Raw genomic sequence first — 25,053 nt, 5'->3', positions numbered from 1 at the left:
TATAATTAATTATCTCGAAAATAAGGATTCATCTTGATCACAAATCACAAACTATTGGGTCATCTAAAAAATATCCGCGGTACTTTGTCACTAGATATATGACCATCAACATACATCTAGTGACAAAAAACCGCGGATACTTTTTAGATGACCCAATATATCGCAAATATTACTATGAATTATTCAAAAACTGGTTCTTGATATTTTGGTCAGTCAGTATCAGACACAGTGAATCACTTTTAGTTTTAGCTAGTATTATGCAAGGTTATAAATGGAAAAATTCAACATTAAAACGCTAATCAATTCTATGAAAATGAAAGTTGGAAAGTAATAAAAAATCATGCCTGAAAGACTCATTACTGCGTACGAAGGACACTGACTGACTAAGAATTACTATTATTGACATCGATATCTATCTTTCGTTAAATGAATCAGCAACAATCAGATTAGACGAAGATTTCGAATGTGGACACGGAGGAGGAGTGCAGTTGAGAAGCTATTTGAAGAAGGCGTGGATCGGCTGAAATTTGAAATGCTGCTTGGTCTTGACACAGTTGTAAATGCCTAGTCTGTGACTTGACTGAACGAAGATATTGTCGAACCGAAGTTTATGAAAAAAAAATTCCGCTCAATAGGATGACGTCCACTCCCGTAACATGTTGAGGGAGCGATGCGGAAAGTACGCCATTCAGCGGATAGTTCCGTAGCGTTCTTTACTGTTGAATGCGCCATTGATATAAGTGATTAGATAATAACTGGGCGGTAATTTATGATATAAGTTCATGTATAGTTCATTCAAAATAAGTAAGTAACAAATGGACAGTATACAGGGTTCATTATAAAAGTAATGCGCATTTTCTGGGAAAAATAGATTTATTGATCGTAGCGATACAAATGCTCAAAATTCTTCAAAATACTCTCCCCCTGAATCAATATACTTGCGGAGACGTGTCTGCCACGCCTGGAAGGCACGCTGAAACTCCTCGACGGGAATGTCTCTTAGGAACGTTGTAACATGCTTTTGGATGTTTTCCACGGACTCCCAATGCTTTCCTTTCAGCTCTCTCTTCAGACGGGGAAACAAAAAAAAGTCGTAGCTGGAAACAAAAAAAAGTCCGGCTCATTTTGAATCAAATCCAACAATTCTTGACAGCGCGAAACTCGAAGTTCTTTCTGGTCTTCCGTCAACACTTTCGGCACAAGCTTCGCGCAGACCTTGCGCATTTGCAGATTCTCCGTCACTATCCCATGTACCGCAAATGTGGACATGTTTAGGGTGTCAGCGATGTACTGGATGCTCAATCGACGGTCGGAACGCAAAACTTTGCACTCACGATTCACGTTTTCGTCGGTTCTGACCGTTGTTGGGCGTCCAGAACGGGGTTCGTCGGCGACTTCCTCCCGGCCTTCCTTGAACGCCTTGTGCCACCTCCCGAACTGTGACCTTGAAATGCAGTCGTCCTTGAAGGCCTCTTGAAGCATCTGGAATGTTTCGGTTGCATTCTTTCCAAGTCGCACGCAAAACTTGATGGAGTATCGCTGTTCAAGCGAACGCTCCATCGCGCCGTGTTACAAAGTCGAAAAACACACTTCACGCGGAGGCACGTCTTTCCACTCAGACTGCTCGGAGCAAACTGGCGACCGGCTGCCTTGGAAGGGCAGACCCCCCATCACATTTCCCGACCCATTTTACCCCGCTGCGATGGATATTCGCGTCACAATAAAATCATGCGCATTACTTTCATAATGGACCCTGTAAGACTATTTACGTAGCAGTTTTTACGTTCAGTCAGTGCAGTAGTTTTGTCATAACCATATCTGTGCAATTTATTAAATTGTTTTTGTATTACGATTCAAAGCCAAGTTTAATCTTTGGAAATGAGTATTAATCCACTTAATGTTGTTAGAGGGTAAGTCAATAAATTTTTAGAAAAACATAATAAAACACATTTTTTCATCAATTCATTTTTATTTCTCAATATAGTCTCCTTTCAGTTCGATACTTGATCCAACGATTCTTCAACTTTTTCAAGCTATCCGAATAATATGATTTGTCCAACTCTTCAAAATAAGCCTCTGTTTCGGTGATGAGCTGCTCTCTGATGATGAATCTTTTTCGTCTGAATCATTTCTTCAGATATGGAAACAGGAAATAGTCGTAGGGGGCTAAATTAATTAATTTGGCAAATGGGGGGGCTGGATGGGGAAGCAATTCGTAGCGGAATTCGTTGAATTTGGTCGGTGCCGGGCACGTGTGAACCCGTGCATTGTCTTGATGGAAGAGCATTTTCTTCTTCGTTAAATGGGGACGTTTTTTTCTTTAAAATGTTGAAATGGTCCAATAAGACTAGTAGTAACTGCCATTGATCGTTTGCTTCGACGGAATCGATATGAATTATACCGCGTGTATCCCAAAAAATTGTGGACATCACCTTTCCGACTGACTTCACGGTCTTCGCCTTCTTCGGAGCTGGTTTACTCGGCGAAGTCCATTGTTTTTACTGTTCCTTCGTCTTGGGTGTGAAGTAATGGATCCATGTTTCATCCACAGTAATGAATCGACGCAGAAATTCATTTGGATTACGTTGATATCTCCAAACATTGTTTTGAAATCATCACACGGTCGTGCTTATGATCCATAGTGAGCAAACGCGGCATCCATCTCGTCGATAGATACTTTCATACCCAATTGTTCGTGCAAAATTGAAATCATGTGCCAGTGATATGCCTATGGCCTCAACAAGCTTGCGCACTTTCATTTGTCAATCAGTCAAAACAATATCGTAGACTTTATCGATGATTTCTGGCGTAGCAGCTTCAATTGGACATCCCGAACGAGGTGCATCACATGTGGATGCACGACCACGTTTAAATTCATTCACCCAATTATATACAGTCGCAAACGCTGGTGCAGATGTGCCATAAACATTATCCAACTCGATTTTGATTTCTTTCGGCGTTAAACCTTTCATATGTAGATGTTTGATCATTGCATGAAACTCGTTTTTTTCTATTTTGCAAAAGATACAAAGGTTGTTCGCTTTAATCGTTCACAGAAATGAAATCATGCGATGAATTCCGCTCAAAATTTGACAGTAATCAGCTGAAAGATGCTACTTGTCAAAAAGTAATGTGACATGACACTGCGAGTGCCCTCTGACAGATTTTCTAAGAACTTATTGACTTGTCCTCATAGCATCTATAAGTTCAATATATCTAACAGAAACACCAGTAACTAAAGCAGAAATATAATTAAAAGAAAATATACAAAAATTATTGCTGGATAGCATTTTTCACTATAATGGGTTGAAAGTAACAGAAGAGACCTATTTCGATTATCAAGAACTGTATAATTATGAAATAATGAAGATAATGAAGAAGCTTGAAGTGAAGATAATTTAAATTCTCATCCTCAATGTTTAAATGATGACGCAGACTTTGACAGTTCTTATAAAAGACGAGCTGTTGAGAATTGGCGGAATTGGGATGTTAATGAAAAAAATAAAAACAAAAGGAATCATTCGCTAAAATTTAATTTAATTTAATTTAGTTTATTTAATTTAATTTATTTATTTAATTTAATTTAGTTTAGCAAAGTTATACGAAAAAGACTACATGTTAACAGAGTAATAAATATAAAGTATGATACAATAAATTATAGATTAACATAAACATAAATAAATAGACAATAGCTTGCAAATGGCGTCAGCAGAATTACTGTTACAAAGCCTACTAATAACAAAACCAGAATAAGATAACAATACAATAAAAGGTGAACTAATTGCTGAAATCATACATACACATATACATCCGCACACACACACACACACACACACACACACACACACACAAAACTTACTTACATATACACATGCACATATACCCGCAAACACATCAATTACATCAGTTTAAATACTGTGAGTGACGCAATGAAACGCGAGGCAACGGAAGGAAAGGATAGAGAGGGAAAGGTTTTTATTGAATCAGGAAGGGAATGAAAATATTTGACAGAGGTATAGAGAAAGCGGCACGGAACTTAGTGGACTAATATATGGAGAAAAATAAATATCTTGGTATCTTGTGACAAGAGGATTCAAAGAGGAATATTACTCAGAGTTCAACTGAAGGAGACGTCGTACATATAGAGAAGTATTGAGCACAGGAGAGAAAATACAAAACAGCACAAGTGGAGAATAAAACGTTGCCAAATCTTAAGCCAGCCAGATTTCTGGTACGGAGATATATGGTCGTATTTACAAAATATTACACAATAGGAAAAGTGGAGACAAGAATTTTGGATACACTGTACACGATTTAGTAGATGTTGGTTAAGAGCAGGAACGTAGACGACATCAATGCAAAATAAATTTAGAAGAGTTTCATATGAACGTTATTTAAAACGATGAGAAGAATAACTACATTAGGTGGAAAATCATATAGAAAAATTGTTTGAGATCGGTAATTCGAAAAAAAAGGTAAGAACTCCTTCGATCGACCGACAGTGATTGTTATTGAGCGCATGCACAAGGCGAGCTCGTGATTTCATCTCGAGCCTGACATTAAGCCTCGTCAAAGTCAGGGATTCATCGTTCTTTAGTCTTTTCAAAACAATTCGGTACACGCAAACAGGCACCGGCAACGGACAATCGAAAGTTCTAGAACAATTCAATTCGCGCACGCGAGCGCCGCGCTCCGACGAATACGTCACGCGCTGTCACCAATCCCGCGTACGGATTTTCTGTCGCGCATGACTGTTACGTTGAACGTCGTTAGAAAAGAATCGAAAGCGCCAATCAATTTTGTACAACCAATGCCACGTGATAATTACGATTGTGGCAAAATTTAATTGGATTTCTCCCAAGAAGAAAGCCCAGACCGAAAGCAATAAATGCTTCGATCTCGCCGTTCCTCCGGGGCAGATTGCTTAGATAGTTTACACCGCTTAGACCGTTTACATCGCTTAGAGTTTCTAGACTTCTTAGAGTCATAGTCTCGCTACTATATCGCTTCGTAAAACCGCCGTGCTAACCGCTTAGTGAAACCGCTTTAAAACGAATCTTTTCGAGAAGTGCCGAGAAAATCGCCGAAATTTTCCATCACCGCGATTCCAACTACAATTTGGAAAAGGTGTCCGCATTTGATATTCTGTTAATCTAATATTTAATTAATTATATTTTCTGACTTTGTAACTGATCATATTAAAGAAAATTCTTTTGTTAAATTAAAAAGAAACGGAGTTCTCTTTACTGTCGTGTATCATATCAACCGTGTGCCGTTCTCTCACTCGAATCTTTCCGCGCGGTGCATTCTCGCACAAAAATCATATAGAAAAATTATCTTATATCTCCAAATTTACACATGATAAATTTATTGTAGCTGTTGAATCAGGATTCATAATTCATGATATCGATCTACAAATGTGGACTTTACAAGTTCAAGAAGAAGTAGCTAATTTAAATTCAATATTTAAAGCATCTCACAGTTAAGTATCAACATTTAAAAAGTCCGACCGAATTGTTTCGAGAAAAAATTACGAAATTTGTAACTAGAAGATTGAGTTGCAAAATACACCTAATGATTTTCTGAAAACAGTGAAACCACTTATCGAACAGTTCGGATTTGAAAATGTTTTTAATTCTGAACAAAGTGGTTTCCAATTGGAAATTCATTCTGGAAGATCATTGTCTAATGAAGAAGTAAAGAAAGTAGAGTGTGTTGTGCAGTCTATATCATCAACAACACACTCATACACCATGTAACCAATAATATCGTGTAATAAAATTTGCTGTCACCTTTATTTATTGTATTGAAAGAAACTAAGGGTATTTGGACCAAATGTACAAGAAACCTTATTTATGCCAATAAATGTTATTATAAAAGCATCAAAATCTAGTAAAATAATTTCAGGTAATTAAATAAATTTCCTTTTACAATACATTTTCAGATACTGCTTTACTTTTAAAAAGTAAATATAAATTTGCATAAATGGAATATAATATAATGAAATTATAAGTCTTATTTCTGTGATATATAAAATATATTTTGATATTTTATATTTTATTTAAGAAAAAATTTTTTACGATACCATACTTGGGCAAAGTATCTGAAAAATTTAAAAAATGTTCATGGTTTTAATATAGCTTATAAATCTACGAATAAAATGAACATTTATAAAATGATACATTTATAAAGACGGGAAAGGATTCTTTGCCTAAGGATGACCATTGTGGAGTAGTCTATAAAATCAATTGTTTAAACTGTGAATCGTCTTATGTTGGCCAAACTAAAAGGAAATTAAAAACTCGGATAAAAGAATATAAGGCTGACATAAGAAAACCTTCTTCCGAAATTTCAGTGGTTTCACGTTACCGTTTGAATGAGATGCATGAATTGGGATAACATAAGAATTTTAGATAGAGAAGAATAATTAATGAAAAGAAGAATTTCGGAAATGATACATATAAAAAGACAAACAAGAGATATCAATAAGCAAAGTGACACGGAAGGTTTGCCTGATGTTTATCTTCCTCTTCTTATCTCTCTTTCTTTTAATAAATAATTCTAGAACTTTCTAAACTGTTGACTCATATATATAAATAGTGGTAAAATACATGATATGACAAATAACAACACATAATGTCACGACAAAATTCTAATTATGCAAAAGAGGTACTTGAGATTCATCGTTTAGTTTTTTGCTAAAACAGGTAATGATTCTATTTCTTTATATTCCGACTAGAAGATATTAATGATACACAAATTTATTTTAAATTAGAATCTGGAAATTCTTGTTCTACTCTTTTCGTGATATGACAATTGGTAACATTATTGTATGAAGCATCTTCACATAGAAAAGAACACGTTTATTTAATTACAACACCCGAATTGAATTGACCTGTTGAATTTAATGTCAACTAGATGTAACTTTGCGTTTTAAGAATATTATTGAATTATTGAAGATGGCCAGATTGTGGCCGAAACGTTTAATGTTTTAATTAATGTAAAATAATTAAATATCACAAACTATAACTTGTGCTGTGGTTTTTTATGCTCTTCTTTTTATATGTTTTAATTATTTAATTATTAAGTATAATATATACGTTTTGAAATTATTACGTAAAGTAAATAAGATATTAAAGCATAAAACTGGAAATAACTTTAAGAGCATAATCTTAAAATATCATAAGAAAATAATGTACAGAGATGAATAAAAAAGTTTTACTCACTTTAAGGAAAAATAATAAAAATTATTATAACTCTTAACATTATTTGTAATTTGTAATATTATAAATATCAATTATGTCAATTTCCTTATTCGTTGGTTCCGATGACAATTATTTACGCATATGAACATGGAGCGTATATATGGAAGTGTTAATAATTAATTCTCGAAAAACAATATGTCGTAATGTAACTTTATTATGGTTGAGTTTGTAGAAAAACAATCTTTAATTTGGTAAAAAAAATTGAAAATTTAAGAAAATTACGGGTATGAGGGTATTTTGTTAAACAAAAAAAATTTTTTTTCTTTATAACTTTAAAGTATTGCTAAAACCGCTACAACTTTTGTTTAAAAAATTTTTGTCTATTTTCTATATTTCTGATATTTGGCTCGAAAGAAAAATACCATTTTTTTTCAAAGAGGTGTTTCATCCCTTAAACATGAGTTAGCGCACGTATAAAAAAATATGTGTCTCTTAGATTTTCGTGTTAGTGGTATAATAGTGGTGGTTCTAATCCAGGCTCCTCTGAGGGAGGCGCGGGGCGCGGGGGATACTCATAGGCGCGGGGGAGAAGGCGCGGGGAGTACTGGTAGACGCGGGGAAGGGAGGGGAGGTGCGGGAAGTCCCGGCGCTATTGGTGTTTACTGATATGATGAGTCCCAGCGCTATCAGTGTTTACTGATATGATGATATATATCGCCGTATGTTGTGATGTCACATATTATTGGGACCGTCGCCATCCAACACCCCATCGCCGCAGACGCTGCCGCCACCGCCGCCATTCCACACCCCGCCGCAGGCACCAGTGCCACCACCGCCGCCGCGGAACCCACGTCCATCCTAAAGTGCGTTTCGAACTGTCGCCGCGGACTCCGCGTCTATCCCAAAAATGCGTTGCGAGATTACCACCGACACCCCAACACCCACCCCAACACTCACCCCAAAAATGCGTCCACTATAACGTGGACTTTTGTTTAGGAGATCGGTGACACATCATCGATGTATCGGCTGCTACACACAGCACCTTCAATGAGGGATAGATGATGAAATTATACTACATGGGCTGAAAAGTCCCGGGATTTATTAATAGGTGATGCCTAGAAAATAAACATGATTCATTTCGAGAGATTCATCTGTCACTAGTTTATGTATGAAGTTTCATGACATTTCGTTCATTCGTTTACAAGCTACAGTCGTTTAAGTGACGTTACTTTCACCTTTGTAAAAAAAATGGAAAAACAGGAATATCGCATCTTGATCAAACATTGTTTTTTGATGGGAAAAACTTCTGAACAATCATTGAAATGGTTGCAGAAATGTTATCCCACATCTGCTCCTTCGAGAACAACAGTTTATCGGTGGTTTAGTGAATTTAAAATGGGTCGTACAAGCACCGAAGACGCACCTCGCTCTGGAAAAGAGGCCAAAAGAGGCTACGAATGCGGAAATCGCAAAGCAAGTGCATCGAATCGTTTTGAGTGATCGTAAAGTGAAGTTGCGCGAGTTAACTGAGGCCGTGGGCATTTCAAAAGAACGGGCGGGATACATTTTGCACGATATTTTGGAGATGAAAAAGCTATCGGCACGATGGGTGCCGCGTTTGCTGATCATCAATCAAAAACAGCAGCGCGTTGATGATTCAACGATCGGTTTGGCGTTGTTGCAGCGTAATCGAGGACTTTTTTCGACGTTTTGTGATGATGGATGAAACGTGGGTCCATTACCATACGCCTGAGTCCAATAGGCAGTCTGCAGAGTGACTGAAAAGCCACGAAAGCCGACCAAAGCGGCCAAAAGACCAACGCTCGGCCGGGAAGGTTATGGTCTCCGTTTTTTGGGATGCGCATGGCATAATCTTCATCGATTACCTGCAGAAGGGAAGAACAATTACGGGAGAGTATTATGCAGCGTTATTGGACAAACTGAATGACGAAATAAAGAAAAAAATGGCCCCATATGGCGAAGAAAAAAGTTTTGTACCATCACGATAACGCACCGTCACACACGTCCTTGAAAGCGATGGTCAAATTGGACCAATTACGATTCGAATTGGTTGCTCACCCACCGTATTCTCCAGACTTGGCCCCCAGCAACTATTATCTGTTCCCAAACCTCAAGCGGTGGCTCCAGGGAAAGAGATTCACATCGAATGAGGAAGTCATCGCGGAAACCGAGGCGTATTTCGAAGGCTTGGACGTTTCGTACTACAGAAAAGGCATTGAAATGTTGGAAAATCGCTATACCAAGTGTATCGCCCTTGAAGGCAACTATGTTGAGGAATAAATATAACTTTGCACAAAAAACGCTTGTTTTCATTAAAAATCCCGGGACTTTTCAGCCCATGTAGTACTGCATTCTTACAGTTCTTTCTTTCAAGATCAGAAACGTTGATAATGATATTTATCTAGGAAGAATCGTGAGATCGGGTGACACGTCGCGATGCGTTAAGAGAGAGAAACTGATAACGATATTTTTTTTTTGTAAGAAGAGATCGGTGACATGTCGCCGATACTGCAACCCAATAGGGAGGATAGACAAAGGAACAAAGAAGTCGCAAATAAAATATATAATGGGTCATAAGCGCGCGGCATCTCAGTTGACGTTTTTAAAAATTACCGAATTGCAATAAGTGTAATGTGAAAAGTATGGCTGATATCATGCAGACATTGAGGACATGAATGGTGTAAATGCAGACAAGTTATTTGAAGCATTGGAAATAGAATTTGAGGACATAATGGATGTAGAGTTCGAGAATATCGGTAACATTGAGGACAGAGTCGACGTAGCACAATATATTAGAAATGTGGATGAGGAACAGTTCGCGAATATTAGAAACGAAGTATTTGATGAAGTGGAAGTAGACTTTGAGAATATAATGAAGAGTCGTCCGACGAAAAAATACTATCCGACGATAGTGGATGTGCTAGTGATATGAGCGAGTATGAAATGGATCGCGTAGAAAAATTCATGTTGTCTCCAGAAATTCGTACATTGAATGCCCGTACTAAGCACTGTGTGATCCACAATTATTATACAATGGATAATTCTTTAACCGTATGCATATCATGCATGATTCGTATAGCTGATATTAACGAGGAATATATCATGTCAGGGTGCATGAGACCGGTTCTTTCGGTAGGCTAGACGGCAGGTCGTGCACGAATTGTAGACTACCTTTGTACATTATATTCTCATGCAGCATGTGTCCACTTTGCACATATTAAAAAAAACACATGGAAAACCACGAGCGAGTGGAACGCGAATTGTTGGAACAGTGCGGCCAAGTCGCTACTCTGGTGGAGTTTCTCATGGCTACAACGATGCGACGAATGCATCGAGCAGCTCGAAGAGTTTTGTCGTGCTTTGTCCGCGCCTCACCATTGGATACAGACAATCCGCGGTGGCGAGGATTGCGCGACTCGCGGGTGCAAAGTTGGAATTGGAGCGACGTTTCGTGCACATTGGTGGCGAGTACGCGAGTGGCGAATACACGAATGGCAACGAACGATCTCTTGTCTGGCGAGAGATCGATGTCGCGTTTGAGAGTCGTATATTGACAGGTGCGGTGATAAACTCTAATCACATCGAGCCGCGGCGGTTTTTAGAAGACGCTGGCGATGTGGTGCTCGAGCGAGTGCGAGACGCTGTATAAAGACACGGCAGTGTAAAAGTGAACACCGCGTTCAATGGCGAGTTTGCGACGAAGGATAAACATGCTAATAAGAGCATAATTACAAAGAACAGCGAGATATATCGTTGCACCGATATGCGCGAGTGATACGAGCGACACGTCGTCGAGCCTATCCTAGCATCGCTCGAAGAATTCCAGGAACGCTGGTGGGCATTGTCGCGAATCCTCAATTTGATAGTGAATGTGAATAAGCATAATCCAATGCACGCAGGATGTCACATCGAAGTGCCACGAGAAATAGCGACGAAACGAGCGGTGATTAGTGTTTATTCGATGGACAATGCATGTTTCGCGTGGTCGGTGGTCGCCGCTCTGTACCCCGCAGAACGACATGTAAATCGGGAATCATCATACCCGCATTACATCGCAGTATTAAATCTCGCGGATATCGAATTTCCAATGATATTAAAAGACATTCCGAAATTCGAACAGTTGAACGCGGTGTCGATCAACGTCTACAGCATCGAAAATAGACAGGTCTTTTCTCTGCGGCTCACCAATGACAAAAAGGAAAAGCATGTCAATCTCCTGTATCTACAACATTCACGCAATGACAACATTAGACACTTTGCGTGGATAAAAAATCTATCCCGCCTTGTAAGATCACAAATTATTGGGAACGAGAGCAGGAAATATTTTTGTGATCGGTAAGTATAATAAAAAATAGTCAATAAAAACAGTAAAAAGAAATAGAAAAAATTTCTTTATTATTTATAGGTGCCTTCATTAGTTCGTGCGAAAAATTGCAGTCGCACGAAGTGAACTGCCAGAAGATCAACAACTGCGCCATCCGACTGCCGAGCGAGGACGACAGGTGGCTCGAATTCGACAACTAAACTAATTCGACAATTTAACAATCGAGAACGAGTGCCGTTCATCTACGCCGATCTGGAATGCGTCTTACGCAAGACGAAATCCGACAAGGAAGACGCATCGTACGCGTATCAACAGCATGATGCGTTTAGCATAGGCTACTATGTACGATGTGCGTACGATGACGCGTTATCGTCGTATCACTTCCGTCGCGATGAAGACTGTATAACGTGGTTCGCGCGACAACTCAATTTGGCGCATCGCGTGAAAAATATCCATCAAAGTGCCCATGGAAACGTTATCTAAACAACAATGGGAGGCATACTGTAGCGCGACGCGTTATCACATCTGCGAGAAACCGTTCGCGCCAGACGACATACGGGTTCACGATCATTGTCATCTCACCGATAGACATCGTGGTCCAGCGCATTCGAATTGTAATTTAAATTATAAAAATTCGTTTTATATTCCAGTCGTATTTCACAATTTATCAAGCTACGACGCGCATTTTATAATTAAGGAAATTGCTACCGTGTACGATGGACATGTAGATATACTACCGATAACTAAAGAAAAATATATTTCATTCACTAAACATGTCGATAGTACCAAAGACACAAATGAAAAGAATTTTCAAAAAAATTGCATAAAATTAAGATTCATTGATTCTTTCAAATTTTTAAATGCAAGCCTTGATAAATTGGCGTCGTATCTCGACAAAGATAAATTAAAAATTGTATGTTCCGAATTTCCAATATTATCAGATGAAGAATTTGAATTATTCACACGAAAAAGTATTTTTCCGTACGAGTACATTGATTGCATCGAAAAATTGCAGGACACGCCCTTACCACCGCGCGAATTATTTTTCAGTTCGTTGACAGGCAACATACAGTATCCGAGAGCGATTACGCTCACGCCGCAAACATCTGGAAGCGATTCTCCATTCGAACGCTCAGCGAGTACAGTGATCTGTACTTGAAAACTGATGTCTTGTTATTAGCAGACATTTTCGAAAATTTCCGCAATAGCTGCATCGCGAGTTACTGTTTCGATCCCGCGCATTATTATACATTGCCAGGTTTCACGTGGGACGCTATGCTGAAATATACACGCATAAGATTCGAGTTGTGCACCGACATTGATATGGTCATGTTCATTGAACGCGGTATACGCGCGGCGGCCTCAGTTAATGCTCCGGCAGATACGCGCAGGCTAATAACAAGTACAGTGTGTTCGTTCCATCGAAACTGTCGTCGTACTTGATGTACTACGACGTGAATAATCTGTACAGATGGGCGATGTGTCAACCTTTACCATACACTGAATTTTGGTGGGTCGAAGACGCTGTGAACGTGAGAACGATCGCTCCGGATTCACCTACCGGTTATATTCTCGAAGTCGATCTCGAATATCCGTAGCATCTACACAACTGACACACTGACCTACCTTTCTGTCCAACGCGCGATAAACCTGGCAAGCGCGAAAATAAACTTCTAGCGACGTTGTACAATAAGCAGCGTTACGTCATCTATTACCGCAACTTGCAGCAATGTACTCGTCACGGTCTTCGCGTAATAAAGATCCATCGAGTGCTCAATCTCCATGGCTCTGTGATTACATTGAACTCAATACACAATTTAGAATGTTCGCGAAAAACGATTTCGAAAAAAATTTGTATAAACTAATGAACAACGCAGTATTCGGTAAGACCATGGTGAATATGCGCAACCACGTTGATGTAAAATTAATAACAAAATGGGACGGACGGTACGGCGCGGAGGCAATGATCGCGAAACCGAATTTTCACAGCCTCAGCGTCTTTGCGAAAAATTTGATTGCCGTCGAAATGCGCAAACTCGAGGTGAAATTTAACAAGCCGATTTACGTGGGTATGTGCATACTTGACATATCGAAAGTCTGTTTGTACGAATTTCATCACGAGTACATGTCACCGATGTATCACGACAAATGCAAGATCATGTACACCGATAGTCATGTACACGTATAGTCTCATTTACTATATAGAATGCGACAATGTTTATTAACGACAATGTATATTTACGAGACTATAAACGCGATATCGCTAGATTCGACACGAGCGATTATCCGGCAGACAACGTATACGATATGCCTCTCGCGAAAAAAAAAGTACTCGGTCTGATGAAGGATGAGAACAACGGTATATTAATGACTGAATTTGTTGGATTTAGAGCGAAGATATACGCGGTGAAAGTAGATGGCAAGAAGGACATTAAAAAGGCGAAAGGCGTAAAGAATAACGTCGTAGCGGGAACGATAACGTTCGACGATTACACGCAGTGTTTGAACGAAGAGATTGAAATGACTCGCCGTCAATCGTGTATACGATTTAAATTACACGAGGTGTACACGATATCCGAATCGAAAATCGCTCTGAGTCCATACGACGACAAACGATACGTCGTACCGGATTCGACGGAGCCGTTACCATGGGGACATTGGCGGATACCTTTGTAATATAATATATGTATTGTGTATATTATATGTTGCTATTATATATTACTATTGTACTTTAAACTTTTTTTTTACATTTATACAAGTATTATTATTATTGTACTTTCATATAATACATATCGCATGTTTTTAACATTTATATACGTATTATATACTAGTATTCTAATTTACTTTATTTATTAATACTTTATGTGTATGTTTTTTTTGTATACTCCAAAACGAAGATGATGATGATGAATGGGGAGTAATAAAAAAAAAACGTTTACATACAATACTTATATTGATATATTTTTATATACTTATAATGATATATTTTTTTTTATATGTAGAAAAAAATACATGAAAAAATTTTATGAAATGACGTTTTTGTGTATCCATGAATTGTGCGATCCATTGAATCTCAGCCACTTGACGTACACCTTGTCTCCCTTCCTGCGCAGTACTTTCTCCATGAGATACACGTCTAGATGAGTAGCGCGAGGCAACTCGTGCTCGTAGAACGCACCAGCGACGGATTTTCCGCGATAGTCTTCGAGTAGATAGGTTACGGGATTGGTACGCTGCATCTTAACAATCGTAAACACCTCGATGGTCCAATTTGGCGTGTAACCTTTCTCAAAAATCGTCTTGTACTTGCTCACGCGTACTGAATCGCCCACTTTGAATTTTGCTGGATCAGCGATTTTTTTTCGCGTTGGCGGATCGCATGTCGATAGTGCGATGTTTGCGCGCGTTGTAATCTGATACGAGACGCGGTAGCTCGTCGATCCACTTGTAATTGCTGTTGAGTGTAAACATTTTCCACATGTCGCTTTTGAGCGTACAATTGAATCGCTCGACTACCGACGCTTTCAACGTCGAATACGTGGAATAGTGATTAACGTCGTTCAAGATTTTCTGCACATCGACGTTGTAAAACTCCTTCCCCATATCCGTTTGTAAATTTTTAGGACATCTTCCACTTGCTCGAATTATCTCAACAATAGCATCAGTCGTCTCGCTTCCACCCTTGTTCTTGAGCGGTACGACCCATGCGTACTTGCTCAACACATCGATGACGGTGAGTATGTAATGATGGCCTCTGTTGAAGCTCGAGTACGGATGCATCTCGACGATATCAGCCTGCCATAAATCGTCGTATCCTCGAACTATGACGCGTCTTCGTGGAAAATTTCTTCTTCGCCGGAGCGTGCAATTCCTCGACGTCTCTCGGAGCTAATTTTTTTCTTTTCGCTGGATTTCTTTTTCATGATTCGACGTGTAATACAAAGGACAAAAGTATTTTTTTTTCTCGCTGACGCCACTCGACTGATTCGTTTCATCGATACGCGATTTAATTTATAATAAGACCGGCTTCGCAAAGTTCTTCGATAATCGACAGCATCTCGTTGTCGTGAGCGTTGTTGCCCGCTCGGTGCGAAGCATCGAGCAATCGTAAACAATCCATCAGCTCGTTGGGATCGTCCCAGTGCACGTAATCGATCGCGTTGTCATTAATGTCATTGCGTGAGGTAATCCTTTTCCAGATTTCTTCTTCTGTTTCTTGGGTGTGATCGACATCAACAACGCGATTACATATTTGTTCTTGTATCCCCTGTTGCTCAATCGGCCCTGCGAATGATGCTTGTGTTTGTGCGCATTCGTTGCCAGCAGCATGCTCTTGTACTTGTTTATATCGTTTTCCGTGTAAAGGAGATCGTCGGGAATTCTCTTGAAAATTAACTCGTAAAAACCGGGTGAACCGGCGTATCGTACGCCGTCGATAATTATGTTGTCAGCATTATCCACGTCGAAACGTTTATTGCCAAACATCAATATATCCTTGTGTAGGTAAACGCCGTATACATAATCTATACCACTCTTTTGTTTATCTCGCGCTCTCCTCAGGACAGCCTTGACGTACTTTTGACCCAGCGGACCCAAGCAGGCTTGCAACGCCTCTCGATCTTCCGACGTTTGCAACTGATTTTGAATCTTTGTTGCTAGAGTTGTCCGTCGTTTCGAAAACGTTATCCAACAATTCTATCATCGGTACGATCATCGTACGCGGAGTGGAGGTTATCGGTTGTACACGATCGTGCGATCGATCATCGGATTTATCCGGAATCGCGGAACGCTCGAACGTCTCACTCTCTTTCTCTCCCTCTTCCTCCTCCTTCTCCTCTTCTTCTTCCTTCCTCTCGCGCTTGGTGGCAGACGCTGCACCATCGTCGCGCGACTGTCTTTTTATCACGTGCACATCGAGGCTGTCAACGATTTGTCGCAGCAGTTTGATAATGGGCTTAAAATGTCTGTCCAATGCCATGTCTTCCTCGATTCTATCGGTTTTCAGAGCGCGATGTTTCTTGCGGATCGACTCGCTCGTCTTCTCGATCTCTCTCGCGATTTTTTCACACTCGCGCATCAGCCATGTTCGTCTCTGGCGAAGTATCAACAACGACTAATCACGTTACAGTATTGCGAACTCGTTAAATCCCTTTCTGTATCTCCCGTCTTTAAGCGAACTATTCTTGTCTATTACTAAAAATCCATATTTTTTTTGCCAACAGTCACGGCACAACGTGCAAAATTCGTCGTAGGACATGTCAGTGTTTACGTGATCATTGTAAACGTGTTTCAAGTTGGTACAATCCTGTTTGAACAGGATCAGCAGGTTCGCGTTATCGCGTATCAGATGTTTAGGTATCCTCGCGTACGTCTGACAAAAATAGAAGCAGTCAACGTTCGCGTGGCGACCCATCGAAAAATATTCTCTCACCGCATCCTGCTTGTCGCAAAAATAGAATTTGGGCGCGCCTCGTTCGGTGGAACGATGTCGCTATTGTTGGAAAACGTAAAGTAGCCGATTTCATCGATAGATGTAAATAAATTTTCGAGATATCGATACTTTGGTTGTTGCAGTGATTTCGAGTAGACGTACACGTTTTCGAAACGTACGCCATTTGGATTCTCGAGCAAACTTATGAGAACGTTGGTTTTACCACAATTCGACGGGCCGCAAATGATCGCGCGTATAGTACTCGGCAGCATTTCGCCGTGCTTGCGCTTCTCCGCACTCCCATCATTTGTGATTTCACGTCATAGTTTGTGACACGTATCGTCAGCGGTTGCAGCACGAATTTCATGCTCACACTAAAGACTACGCGCTCTCGAACGATTATTTAAAGGGGCGCGAATCCGCGAATCGCGCAGTAGCAAAATGTATCTCGCGCTGTATCATCCTTCCGATATTCGAGATTTGAGTGCCGAGCAGTTATAATATATATCGTACTCTTAGGCGTGTACGGTGAATACATCGAACACGTCTGGGACAAGCTTCCGGAACACGTGAAGGCAGATTCGGAGGTTCGAACTTTATCGTCACTGCGACGAATACTACAATCAGCCGTGGTAGCGGACGCATATCGACGGCCCCACACCGAAGATAAAGGATTGTAGCGAATGTCGGCGTCGCGCGGCGTCTGCTAAATCGAGTGATAAACGCGCTTCTTTTCGAGTTAAATATTCCGGGTTACCAGTTTTGCGGTCCGGGCACTCGACTTACGAAACGATTAACCAGAGGTGATGCGGGCATAAATCCGTTGGACGCGGCGTGCCGAGACATTACGTATTCTCGAAGCAACGATCTCATCGATAGACACACGGCGGACAAGGTACTCGCCGATAAAGCGCTAGGACGTGTCGTCGCGAAAGATTCGGCTCTGAGCGAGAGAGCCGCCGCAGCTGCTATCTGGGCAGCGATGAATGCCAAGACCAAGATCGGCATAGGCATGAAATCGAAGAAGAAGACGACGAAGAAAAAGGCGACGAAAAAGCGGATACTTCCGACGGCGAAACGAGGCGGTGCGTTACCGTTTCTACCAATGTTGGGCGCACTCGGGTCCTTGATCGGCGGAGCAGCCAACGTGGCGAAGGCGGTAAACGATAGCAAAACCGTGCGATGTCATCTCGAAGAGCTGCAACATCACGATCGCGCGATGAAACAGGGTCGTGGACTGTATCTCGCTCCGTACAAATATGGACAGGGCGTAGTTGCAAAGAAAAAAAAAACGTCAAAAAGACGATAAAAATGCCGTCTGGCGCAACTACCAATATACAATTGAACGAGCTCGCGAGAAGTATGCGTGTACCATACTTTAGAGGCGTTTTCATGCGTAACACGTTACCGACGAGCGGTGTGCGCCGAAACAAAAACAGTATCATGAATCTGGACGGGGTCTGGTACTCACTGGGTAGTGTACGCGAAGAGGAACAATCGCGTCGTGTATTTTGACAGTTTCGGCAATCTTCGACCGCCTAAGGAACTGGTGCGATATTTCGAGAACGGTGCTACGACGATAGAGTACAATCGCACGTCCTATCAGACGTACGATCAAAGTTTCTGTGGACAGATGTATCTGGGGTTTCTACAAACAGTAGATGCGCGTGAATTTAAAAAGCTGAACGAGGTGCTGTTAAATCTTAGTATTAGTCGAACGCTTTTTTCCGTCATGTTGTTGACGCTTACGCTGAGCGGAAAGAGCCGTCCTCGCGACGAATTACTTCCCCGCCATGGATTTGAGTGACGGAGATTACGAACTCGGTTTGGCGATTTTTGAAACTTATTACACGACCAAACGTGAACGAATCGAACAACAAATTTTATTTCACCAAAGACAACGCGGAAATTACAATTCCCGAGGGTTCATACGAAGGCGAGATATAAATGAATTTCTGAAACGCGCGATTTTAAATCGAAAACGTCCGCACCGCGACGCACTTGAAACCGTTGATGTAGTGGGTGACAATAACAATAACACTGATGATGATGATGATGATAATGATGAGGGAGAAACCCGATTACGCTCCGCGCAAACTACAACACGATGAAATGTGAGAGTTAGATGTGCGTACAGAATAAACTTTGACAAGTCCAACAACATTGGATCGCTGCTGGGATTCTCGTCGAAGCGTATACTGCAGCCGCACGGTAGCACGGCTATACTGAGGTGGCATGAATCGGACGTGTCGATCAACATAATGAATGTAAACGTTATCCGCATAGAATGTAACGTGACCGCGGGTGCATACAGCAACGGCAGAAGCGCGCACACGATACATGAATTTTCGCCGAGCGTGACGCCAGGATATAAGATATCGGAGAAGCCGACGCAAATCATTTACCTGCCGATCATCGCATGGAGCATTACAGATCTAACGATACGCATCGATCAGAACAGACGATTGCTCGATTTTCGAGGAGAAGAGATCACCGTTAGATTGCACGTACGACGGCGACAGTAATAACGTGAGCGTGAGATGCTCGTGCTGAACGGAACGGAGCGTACGCAGAGAGATAACGCATCCTTTACAAGGTCGGTGACGCCACAGCTCGACAACACTCGCTCATCCAGCTGCATCAGAAAGAAAAAGAAACTCAGCGCGACGAACGTTACATTTTTAAAGTCTTTGGGATTCGCGGTGCGCAACATTTGAGATGACTGATATCTTAAACATTAAAGACGAGCCGATCTTCGATGATCGTATCGTCAAGATTGAGACTCACACGTACAGCCCTTTCGCCAACACCACGTTTGGGTACAGCGACGAAATAAGTATATCCATACAGCAACAGGAGCTGTACACACTGCCGTACGAAAGCTTTCTATATGTCGAGGGAAAATTGACGAAGAACAAAGTGGTCCAGGGTGCTCATGTGGCATTGGGAAATAATTGCGTCGCGTTCATATTCGATGAGATTCGATATGAACTCAATGGTGTGGAGATTGACTGTAATAGAAATGTGGGTATAACTAGCATGCTCAAAAACTATGTAACAGTGTCATCCGACAGCAGCGTGATTCTACAGAATGCCGGCTGGGATGCGCAGACTACTGCAGCCGGATATTTTAATTTCTGTGTACTACTCTACGTACTGTTGGGATTTTGCGAAGATTACAAACGCGTGATGATTACAACGCTCGTCACGAGTTGATTTTAATACGAGCGAGCAACAACAACAATTGTCTGACGGGAGATCCGGCGATAGAACCAACGCTCGAATTATTCAAAGTACAGTGGCGAATGCCGCACGTGTTATTGAGTGAGATAAATAAGCTGTCGATGCTGCGCGCTTTAGAGAGCGGACGATATCTGAGTATGGCTTTTCGCTCGTAGGATCTGTACGAATTTCCGCTTTTGCAGAGCACAACCAAGCATTCGTGGGCCATCAAGACGGCTACTTAGCTCGAGAAGCCGCGCTACGTTTTTTTTCGCTATGCAAACAGGTCGAAAAAACATGTCCGAGGAAGTCGATTCGACGACTGCAAATTAACCAATGCGAAACTTTACCTGAATTCGAATGTTATCCGTACGATGACTTGAATCTGGATTTTGACAAAAACAGATGTGCGATTTTGTACGACTTGTACGCGCGTTTCTGCAAGGGCTGCTACGGATACGAGTATCAGGTGTATGCATAAGTTTTTTCCGGTTTAACTAAGAGAGGGCGCCAACGAAAAGTACGCAGCGTATTAATTTGACACATACGCCATTTTGTTCGTCTGACATTTAACTACAAACACACACAAGTTGAGTCCGCCAAATACTAGCGTCTTTGTTTTATTGTTCAGTGATCATGTCGAGTTTTGTGCCTGAAAAAGAACATTTGCGGCACGCATTGCTTTTTTTATTTAATCAAAAGAAAAAGGCTGTTGAAAGTCATCGTTTGCTGGTAGAAACATACACGCTCCATCGATTAGAACATGTGAGACATGGTTTCGACAATTTAAAAATGGTGATTTCAATGTGAAAGACAGTGAGCGCTCTGGTAGACCACAAAAATGCGAAGACGAGCAATTGCAGGAGTTAGGATGAAGACTCAACTCAAACTCAACGGCAATTAGCAGAAGCATTACATGTATCACAAGAAACAATCAGCAGACGTTTACGAGCAATGGGAAAGATCAATAAACTCGGTAAATGGGTCCCACACAATTTGAATGAACGTCAAATGGAAAATCGCAAAGTCACTTGTGAAATGCTGCTTCAACGCTACGAAAAGAAATCATTTTTGCATCGAATTGTGACGGGTGACGAAAAATGGATTTATTTTGAAAACCCGAAGCGAAAAAAATCGTGGCTTTCACCTGGCGAAGCCGGTCCATCAACACCAAGGCCAAATCGCTTCGGCAAGAAGACCATGCTCTGTGTCTGGTGGGACCAGAGCGGTATTGTGTATTATAAACTCTTGAAGCCCGGCGAAACCGTTAATACACAACGCTATCGCCAACAAATGATTAATTTAAACCACGCATTAATCGAAAGACGACCGGAATAGGCCAGAAGACATGGCAAAGTGATTTTGTTACACGACAATGCGCCGTCTCACACAGCAAAACCAGTGAAAGACACTTTGAAATCGCTTGGATGGGACATCCTTCTGCACCCACCGTACTCCCCAGACCTGGCGCCATCTGACTATCACCTCTTCGCATCAATGGGGCACGTGCTCGCAGAGCAGCACTTCAGCAATTTCGAGGAAGTTGGAAAATGACTCGACGAATGGTTTGCCGCAAAACACAAGCAGTTTTTCTGGCATGGTATTCATAAATTACCTGAAAGATGGGCGAAATGTGTAGAAGTCGATGGCCAATATTTTGAATAAAAAAAAATTAATTTCCCTTGAAAATTACGTGTTTTTTTTTTACCAAAAAACCGGAAAAAACTTATGCATACACCTGGTATCTCGAGCCGAGTCTCACCTTTACAACTTTTTTACGCAATGGTCCATTCGTGATCATCCATTGAACGAATCAGTCAAGAGTGGCACCGTGGACGTGCGATTAGACTTTGAATGTAAAGAAGATGTACCCGCAAATACAACAGCCTATTGTCTCATCATACACGATCACATGGTTCAGTATAATCCATTGACCAATGTTGTGCGCAAAATCACCTAAGATGCACCTCTGACACGATATAAGATCTACGATACGTCGCAATCGACCGCAGTCTTCTCATCGACAACATGCTCGTGCCAACGTTCGTGGATCTGCAAGGATTCATTGTTAACAAGAAATTTATCGTGAAGGAAGTGGCGGTGCTGAAACAGGGGATCGTTCTCACACGTTACATTTTTACAAGTTCTGTACCATGGAAATTTTTGATCCGACAGGTCTTGCGCTTCCTGGTTGACTGCTTATCACTATGGATTGCGATGGGAGGACGGGATGGTCCCGTACAACGAGGCGAAACGTTTGATCACAGCAGCTGTATTTGAAGATGATGCTATCGTTAAGGGACGCGAAAAACGAACGTGGCTGTGGAACTTGCTTTTGGACGATGAGTGAGAACGCATGTGCATCGAGACCTTGGATGTAGTTTACGAAGACATGGAATCTTTAACCAAGCTGGATGTTGCTAATACTATGCGATGTGAACAACATGTTCAGAATTGCGCGTTACAAAATGTATTGAAAATATATAACTGGTGGTTGCAAAAGAATTTTTTAAATAAAAATACGTTAACGTATTTATTAGGTATTTCTTTTTTTTCTCTTCCTTTGTAATACATGTACTCGTATGAATGAACGTATATGTATGAACGTATATGTATGAACGTATATGTATGAACACATATGTATGTATATATTTATGTATGTATATATGTACGTATGTATGTATGTATCCAAAAACGTCAACGCTTCTGTTAAACGTGTCGTGACATGTGCGATCTAACAGTACATCTGACAGTACATATATGCAATCTATATAGGCAGTATATTAGACTTTTTTTCATTCAATCGTAAGCTTCAGTTACGAGCGTTAAGACATGGATCGAATAAAAGAATATATACATCGAAAATCAATCGAGCGAAAGAGGTACTGTCCATTGTCGCCAAGTCCGCCAAGTCCACCGCCTTCGAAGGAAAAAGCGAGATATTGGGAATATCCTAGAGAAAAGGCGTCAAAGTCGCCAACGTGCTCATCACCAACGTCATCGATGCCATCGGAATATAAATCATAAAGCATTGATAAACTCGCGAATAAAAAATAAAAAATAAAAAAAACGTAGAAAAACTTGATAAAACGTGTTGCGACAGGTTCGCAATTCTTAGAAAAAGAGGAGAGAGTTATCCCCTCTTCGATTCTAGAAGTTTTATATATATCGCAATTTACGCGGGTGCAATTAGTCTTGCGATACTCGCTTGTACGAACGGTTGAAAAAAAAAATGTACTTCGCTGAAGACAGCAACGCATCGTACGAAATGAAGAAGAAAGTAACATGTAACATGCTGCAGTAACATGTAAGTTTTAACTATATTCTATACACAAAAGAAACGTTTTTAACATTATGTATATACACAGCATGGAGCATCGCAAGATGCGTTTATTGGGCAGACGTTACGATCTGACGACTACGGGCTACAAATTTTTGGAAATTGGAATCAACGTTGGTCCACTGAGTTACGTGGATATCGCTCTGGGAGATCATCGCGGACATGAACTGCTGCTGTCTCTCGAAACGTGGAAGAACAGCTCTACGAGCAGCGAATGTTTACAAGATGCTGCGAAACGAATACAAGGACAATTTTATAAGTGTTGGACCGCTAACTGTCAGCGTTTGCATGCTGAACGATGCTACGCTCGTATGTCTCAATTCTTCGTCCGTACGCATGATGATGATCGAAACGACGCTACGACGTATGTTTGAGTTTGACGAATGTATCGATGTAACGTTCGAACGATTAACTCAACTCGTCGATATGATTGATGTCAAGTATACGCGATTCTCCAACATCGCGTCCAAAAACGCTATACGCGATAGTGATATCTTTAACAAACATCAGCTCGTCGATTGCGAGCTATTGGCTTTTTTAATACGTAAAAAAAAAGAAATGATGTAATAATATGTGAATAAAAAATTTTTTTTGTTCATATCATTATATATACACAGTGCGACAAATATGTTCCCGGACAGGGCCTGAAAATCATAATTGAAACAACAATATGCATATTTTTTGGTTTTATTATTCAAAATATTCTCCTCTGGCTTCAATATACTTATTACAGCGATTCAATAATGATTCAAATGCATGTTCTAGCTCAGTTTGCGGAATTGCCTCTAGTGCCTGTGTAGAAGCTGATTGGATGGTCGGAATGTCATCAAAAAAGTGTCCTTTCAATTTCAATTTCAATTTTGGGAATAATGAGAAGTCGCAGGATGCCAAATCAGGTGAATACGATGGATGGTTTAACACAGAGACACGATTTCGAGCCAAACATTGACGGATAATCAATGAAGTGTGACTCGGTGCATTATCATGCAACAAAGATCAACTTCGCACAAATCTTCGTTTTACCCAAATCTTCATGTAATATGGTTCGAATCGTTTCTCTACTGATATTTAAAGCCTCCTTCATCATTTTTAATGATGCATTGCGATCGTTTGCAACAAAATCACGTACTTTTTCGATCATTTCGGGTGTTCGAACCAAAATTGGCCGTCCTGATTTTTTGTCATCTTCAAGGGTCTCTCTCTGCCTTCCAAAAAACGCTTATGCCACTCAAAAACAGCTGTACGACCTAGACATTGACTGCCGTAAACTTGTTGCATCGATCGGAATGTTTCTGATGCACTTTTACCAAGTTTTGAGTTAAATTTAATCACTGCTCTTTGTTCCATATTAAAATTTCTACCTCGACCAAAATCTTGTTTAACATGAACTGTCATATCTTCGTTATATGTCAACCAAAATGAATGAACTTTGACAGATGATAGCAAAATGTTCAACCTTTAAAATGCATGTTTGAACGCACAGATGTCGCCACTGGTTGCTGAGATGTGA

General features: G+C 40.7%; 1 pseudogene; it reads left to right on the top strand.

Annotated features, from left to right (window-relative positions):
- The first annotated feature begins 1,897 nt into the window (after nucleotides 1-1,897).
- Nucleotides 1,898-7,445, top strand: LOC147906697 (uncharacterized; annotated as a pseudogene).
- The last annotated feature ends 17,608 nt before the right edge of the window (nucleotides 7,446-25,053 follow it).

This window comes from Acromyrmex echinatior, chromosome 19 (assembly GCF_024713525.1).
Source record: "Acromyrmex echinatior isolate Ae372 chromosome 19, ASM2471352v2, whole genome shotgun sequence".
NCBI classification, from domain to species: Eukaryota; Metazoa; Arthropoda; class Insecta; order Hymenoptera; family Formicidae; genus Acromyrmex; species Acromyrmex echinatior.
The sequence above is the reverse complement of the archived record's forward strand: the minus strand, read 5'-3'. Positions and strand labels throughout refer to the sequence as shown.